Source organism: Sebastes umbrosus, chromosome 13 (assembly GCF_015220745.1).
Source record: "Sebastes umbrosus isolate fSebUmb1 chromosome 13, fSebUmb1.pri, whole genome shotgun sequence".
In the NCBI taxonomy this organism is placed as follows: domain Eukaryota; kingdom Metazoa; phylum Chordata; class Actinopteri; order Perciformes; family Sebastidae; genus Sebastes; species Sebastes umbrosus.
Window position 1 is genome coordinate 23,141,336 of NC_051281.1, and position 7,424 is coordinate 23,148,759.

A 7,424-nucleotide genomic window follows, 5' to 3' on the forward strand; every position below is an offset into this window, starting at 1 on the left:
TCGTTTTAACTACGGGTAACAGGCGTTTCAAAGCGAGAACACACAGTTGTTACTGACAAATGATGTAGCACATAAAGTCATAAGTGCTATGTACAAAGTTGCTCATTATTCACTCTGAACTCTTTTTCTTATCAAACTGTCAGACTCTGTGGTTGTTATAAAATGTGATTACCTTCCTCTCTCTCTCTCTCCTCACCCCCCGTATCCCCTATCCTCCCTGTCCCGCTCTCCTCCATGATTACCACACTGCCTCGAGCTAGTGAATTTGAATTGGGGCCGCCTATTATTTTTCCCCCCCATGTGATAGTAATTATTTACAAATTTGTGAGTGTTCATGTGAAATACAGGATGTTCTATTAGACGTTATGTGTAACTGTGGGGGGGAAGGTGGCAAAGTCGGTCTTGATTCTGAATATGCTATTAGTGCAATCAGATTAAAACGCAGCCACAGGTAGTTGAGAAGTCAGGCTGGAGGAGCCCCTGAGACACTGTTAACATAATCAGATTAATATTACAGATTGTCATGACCGCCTTTGTTTTCAATTCGGGAGAGAGGCTTGCTTGGGCTCACAGGGTTGGGACTGACTTGGTGAATGTGATTACCCACAAGAAACAATAGGGCACAACGAGAGCATCGCTTTTGGCGCCGCTGTATTCAATAACCAGCAGAACAGACCGGATTCTCGCCCATTATATTTCTTAATTTGGCGAATCTTCACGCAAATTACTCAGGCATGGCCTCATTTGGGTGGAAGTACAGATTACAGAGGGAGGATGTAATTGTAGGAGACGTGGGGGCCGCTCACTGGGAAAGTAGCGAGGCTGATTGCACAGGAAGTAGTATTATTTGCCATGCATAAGGAGGAGCCGCTGTAATGTGGCACAACTGGTTCTGCAGAAATCAAACAATAAATCTCCGGTGAAATAACATTTATCTTTATCTTCAAAGACTCGAAGCTTCAGTAGGTAGAATGTTTTTGGCATCATTGGGAAAAAAATTCCATAATTACCTTTCAGTATATTGTAAGTCAAGTGTTCTGAGAGAAAACTAGACTTCTGCACCTCCTCATGGCTCTGTTTTCAGCTTTAGAAAAAATCTAGGCCATGACGGGAGGCTTTGGCCAATCACAGGTCATTTCAGAGAGAGCGTTCCTATTGGCTGTGCTCCGGCTGGTGGGCGGTGCTTGGTATTTCTTCAACTGATCTCAACATGGCTGCCGGGTCACAAACGTTCTCATTTTACAGCTAAACAGTACACTATAAGATGTTTGTGAAAACATTTGAGGCGAGAAATAGACATTACAGTAACAGAATATTGAGTCATATTTGATCAGCGCTTTGACCGTTAGATTGGAGTTTGCGAGTGATTGACAGCTGCTCAGAGACTCTGATTGGTTGTTATCTTCCCGTCTGTGAAATCTTGCAGATGCCATTAGAAGCACCGGAGAAACACAGAGGCACATGATTTTTTTCAGATCACCCGTCTCATGCACTACTGTCAAGATATAGTGACCGTTTTATAAAAAAAACGTTTCTTTTTAATCATATTTGCTCCATTTCTACCCACTGCAGCTTTAAGCTCATCGATAAATACTGAACTGTGCATGTGTGATGATTGGTACACCAATGCAATTTGTTTAGTATAGCCACAGTAATGCAGCTTGTGCTAACTCTATGGCACCCAGCAGTTTAGTTCATGGCCTGAAGCACGCCACAAGGCGTATACAAACACACTCTCAAAGCCAGCTCATTCTTTCTGTATGAAAAACACACAAGGCACAGAAACCCTGCAGAGACAACATTTTGTTACAAAAGCCTTTGTTCGTTATCTGATACTTCAGAATAGAACATTTTACTAAAGAGATTGTATTCTTAGATAGTCCTACATTCAACTTATTATTTCTTTCACAGCTCTTTGTCTGTCCTTGGTCAGTGGCACGATAGCAGGTTTTCATTTGTTTATTGATTGGTTGCCAAAAGTCAAGAAGACGGGTCATATCTAATATGTGTTACGACTGGTGAACCCAGAGAAAAAAGGCAGGATTCAAATGCACGACAGGTGCAATCAAGCAGTCTTTACTTACCACAGTGGGTTCGGTGCACAGGTGAGCAGTCAGATAAGGGTAAGGCAAAAACGCGGTCAGGAAAAAATAGGTTAAGATCAGAAAAAAACAGGATAACTAACACTAGGGAATCGCTGGAACACTTGACTTGAAGGACAAAGACAAACTGATACAAAGACAGGGTACTCACAGACTAAATACACTGGAGAGGTGAGTCTTATTGGGCGCAGGTGAAACCAATAGGGGCGGGGTAAGTAATCACACAGGCAGGAAACACACAAGGGCAGGATGTGAAGTTTCTGAAACGAGAGGAGAGGTAAGTAACAGAAAATAAAACAGGAAATAATAACTGAAAATGGTAAACAATAAAACACATAACCTAAGGAGCAGGACGAGACATGACAATATGAGCCTGTCAGAGGGCAGGATAGGAAAAGAAGCAGATCAAGGGAGTGGCATGCCGCTGATACTGAGGAACTAGTTTTGCTTTCCATGATGGATAATGAATAATAACCCTCACCCCTGAAGTATTGTGGTTTAGTTTCTGTCTGTCTATTTGTTAACCCAAATGAATTAAAGCCAACGCGAGAAGAGGACCGGGTGAAAGTGACACTGCAGGGGACGAGTAGAGTGACAGCGGAAAGCTAAACTCACCAGGGTTCAGGTAAGGCCTGCATCCTCTTCTTGGGAACTGAACGCTGTCAGCATATGCTATAATAGATAAGACATGACAAAGTGCCCTCTAGGGTGTTCTTCCAGTGAAGAAAACAAGATAAAGTGCCCTCTTGGATGCCCCTAAGATAGCTAAAACATGATAAAAGTACCTTCTAGGGTGACCCTCCATTGGAGAAAACGTTATAAACTGCTGTCTAGGGTGCCCTACCATTAAACAAAATGGTATTAAGTGCCCTCTTGGATGTCCCTTCAGTGGAGAAAACGAGAGGCAGTGCAATAACAGGTGGCCTTAAATGGAGAAAACATGATAAAGTGCCCTCTAGGGTGGCCTTAAAATGGAGAAATCACATGGGGTACAAACTCCAGTCTCCTGGGCAAAAATCCGGTGTTTTTTGATTCACACATTCAGCCCCGACCTCCTCCCATTGCAACTTTTGTTGCTCTTTATACTTCCTGGTTCAAGACAAGGCCTACTGAAAGAGGCTGGGTCATGCTTCATTAACAAGTCATATCTTCTTTTACAACACATCTGGTCTGCACTCGCCGAAATCGAGCCAATCGCAACGCACGACCGCAGCTTCAGTTACACTGTGCATGTTTTAAACCCCATACCCCAAGACCCGTGTCCGTCCGTGTCCCAGCCTCCTTCAGTAGGCCTTGGTTCACGATTACATGGATTACATACGAATTTAGTGGGATATCTAAAATTACGGTGCATTACTTTTCGTAATGAACAGGGTAGAACAGCCTGACAAAAGCATGTTTATTGTGTCTAAAGCAGATTCATTGTCACTTGGACGTTTGACTATAAGAGTGCAAATCTATAGAATTCGCAAAAAGGAGAAAAAAAAGCAATTTAAAAAAAAAAAAAAAGAAGTTGTAATTCTAAGCAACACATCCCCCTCTTTCTAATTCTATCTATCTATCCATCTGTATTTCTCTAGTGTATGTATGCAGCAGCTGCTGTGGCCAACACGCTGAAGGGTGTAGAAAGGGCTCGCGTGAAGTCGATTCAATATCACACCTACTACACCTTAAAACAAAACAGAAAAAAAACACAATGTTATTGCCTGAAAACATCCAATAATAGCCAATTAGATCATCAAAAACCATATTCCCAGCAATACACCCTCGCACAAACACACACAGCCAGGGCTCAAAAAAAAAAGCCAAAGGAACCCTAGGGCTGTTAAACTTTAAAGCTCCTGCTTCAAAAACTACATAAAATAAATGATCTGACTAAAACCATAACCCTGGGAGACCTCGCTCACTGCCTTGTAATTGTCTTCTTTCATGACACCATCCATCCAGAACATTAGGCCTGTGTTCTCAGGCCTGCTGGGTGCTATCGCATAGGGCATTCGCAAATGAGGGGGGGGGATCTGACCTCCGCAGGGAACTCTACAGCCCCCTGCTTATTCGGCCGTAGGGATATGGGCCTACATAAACAATATCAAAGACAAGGCAAGATTGTTGCAAACAGGCTAGTTACACTGCTGGGGCACGGCACGCACACAAAAATGTACATATACATGATTTATACACACACACAAACAGAAACAAATGCACACACACACACATACTGGCTTTGCTTCTAACTCTTTGGTTCGTCTTCAGTCTTTCTTTGAGGCAATTGCTGGTTTCAAACAGGATCTATAAAAGATGAAACAACCTTTGCACTCGTCTCCCTCTGATGTTAGGAGACATACCTGCAGCCAGTGTTATTAGTAGTTATACTGCCTGTATTGATATGCACCGTGCCCAGTGCAGTGTGTTGGCGGGTAAAACCACTATGTGTTTCTCCCACGCCTCTTCCCTTTGGACAAACAGACGCACTCTGGCCTCCAACCGCAGCACCGTGTGGGATATGTACATCTAATTGGGTCTCAGAATAACAGCAGAGAGGAGGACGAGTTCATCAAGTTTAGCATCCAAACCAAACAGGTTCAGTCGCAGAATTCAAAGCGTTTTGATTGAACATTAGATAAGTGTGTGTTTCTACAGAGGGGGTTATGCATTTCCTCTGAGTTTATGTATAAGCGCTGGGTTGCGATAAATTCAATCCAAACTGATATGCCGCTGAGCATTCATCATAACAAGCGCAACTCAATTTAGCGCGAGCCAATTTCCTGCCTCCCACTGAAAGTCATCTAGTGTGGGTTGTGCTATTCAAATCACAATTGAATTCATCTTTCACAGCTTCATCTAATAGAAGCTTCTCTAGTCAAATCCAACCCTGTTAATTTGCTCATCAATACAGCATAAGCATGCCTGTAGGGGACAGACAGTACAGTAACTTAACAGGGCCCATTCTTTTTCATCATCGCGTCCCACATTATGTACCTGCGACGTTTATTTGCTGTGCGGATGGAAACTGTTACCAAGCTCAGCCGGGCAAAAATAAAACACTCTTTAGTTCTTTCTGAGGGCGATTATACAGTACATTCATTTTTGTTAGTGTGCTAATGTGTGTGTGTCATCCCTGCGGGTTTGCAGGCGTCAATAACACTCTATAAATTCCTCCAACACATCCATAATAACTCACGATAGGGTTCTCTGCCCTTTACTTCAAAGATGTATTTTTGTGCATATCTGATTGCCAGCAGAAAGCAGTAATATCCACGAGGCATAGCTGGAGAAGTGAAAATCCTAATGATCATCTTTATTAGGCAAGTGAATCTGTCACAGCGAGATAATATGATGCTTTACTCAGAAGCGTCCTGTAAATAAGGGTAATTAGGTACTCTGTTCTCTTCAAAGCAAACAGCAGCCTCGCTGGGTTTACTGATGTATCTTTCACTGGTGGATAATCATCACGGCAGTGTCTGAAACTGAGGGTGTCCATACAAAACACCTACTGTAGAGAATAGGATTTTTCAAAGCTGACAGATGGGTTTATGTTTTCCACTGTGTCGGTTACACGCCATTAAAGTAAATGATTTGTTGGTACCGCTTTCTAATAAGGTGCCATTTAAAAATGGCATTTACATGGTGTTATAATGCTTTATTAATGGCTAGTAAACATTTACTGATTCTTTGTAGATGGGTTTTAAGGGTGGCAAAGAGTGGTGGCAACAGTAAGTTGAATGTAGACTAACTGACAACACCACCTGGGGACTTGCACCCCAGGAACTACTAAACAGAATCTTGAATACTTTTCTGGTAAATGGATAAGGCACACAGATTCGTTACTGATGAGGCTGAGACGCGGTTGCAAAAGAAGTCAAATATTTTATTGGAATTAATCAAATAAAAAGCACTAAATAAGACAGGACTGGAGCTGTAGGGAAAGAAAAGATGATATAACAGATTACAAAATACACAAACTAATATGGGGTTATTAAAATGGTTCTACATTGTAACAATATCTAAAGGCCTAATACAAAATTTTAAATCTAATGTGACCTTAAAATATTACAGCTGCCAATCCAGAATTAAACTAAACAAAACTAATCTGAGGCAGACTACACTGAGGAGGGTGCAGGGGTGCTACCACTTACACAGCAAACCTCACAGCAAAACTATGGTGCAGTTCATTAGTGTCCCAGTGCTCTTAACTCCCATGCAATAGGTGGAGGTACCTCACCATGGGTGCCTAGCCTCCCAACAAAGTGACACTCAGCTTCTGAAAGAAATACGAAAAGAATTAAACAACTAAACCGAATAAATAAACCACCCAGTTGATTTAAAAGGCAAAAAAAACTCAAGCCAACTAACAAAATGGTCAAAGCTAATACTCAAATAAGTCAACAAAGCAGTATAAAAGAACAGTTACTCAAGCCAAACTAAAAAACTAGGGCAAAAAGAACAAAACTAACTCAAACAAATCAAAGCAAAAGTATTTTAAAAGGGACAAAACAATGAGTATAGATGGGGGACAAAAACAGCCGCAGTGTTACTTCAGGTCAGCCTAAAATGAAACACATATTGAGGCTAATAATACTGCAGCTTAACATTACTACATCCTGAGTCATGTTACTCACCACCATGGGGCATCACAAAGAATTATTCAGCGAAAGAAGTGGAACCATGGGCCAGGGTAAGGGAAGTAAGATAAAGTAAAGCAAAGATCTCATTAAACACATGACTTAAAAGACAAACTACAGTTTTAAACGGCGGTTTCATGTTCCTGCAGCAACACCAACACTACAACAGCATGCCAGGCAGAAGCAAGAAGACTTAACAGGCCTCAGGTGCCTTATATAACCTGGCCTGATTAGTGGGTTGGTGGAGGAGGAGTCAGGTAAGGGGCTGTGTTCAAAAACTGCAGACACTATAAGGGGAACAAAAAAATGCACCTTACCACATAAGCATGGAAGAGAACAACTTTTAGTAAGTAAGCAATGGAGTTTATTTTGAGTGTATAATCACAATTAACACAATGTCTCAGTATTCTTTGCAAAAACGAAAGACAATTCCAGCAAGAGAAATCACAGAAAGCTGTAAACAACATAGCAATCATACCACTCCATTTATGTTCCATTCTTCAACTTTTGGGTTCCCACATTGTGAAAGTTTGCCCTCCTTCAGCATGCTGGTTCCACCAATCCAAACTCCAATCAGCTACGTTGAAATGGAAATAAAGTATTGAAACTTGAATCTGGATTTCTCTTTTTAACTAACTCTTTAGTGCATCAGGAAGCCCCGTTCCAATAGATCATTTACCGTGTGGAAAATGGCTGCTTC

At 41.7% G+C, this 7,424-nt stretch overlaps 1 long non-coding RNA gene across 1 annotated transcript; it reads right to left on the bottom strand.

Moving 5' to 3' along the window:
- Positions 1 to 5,922: 5,922 nt before the first annotated feature.
- LOC119500838 lies at positions 5,923 to 6,998 on the bottom strand. The gene is made up of 3 exons (XR_005209694.1): positions 6,722 to 6,998; positions 6,239 to 6,363; positions 5,923 to 6,018 (listed from the first exon to the last, which is right to left on the bottom strand). It is a non-coding gene; the product is annotated as an uncharacterized LOC119500838 (long non-coding RNA).
- Positions 6,999 to 7,424: the final 426 nt, after the last annotated feature.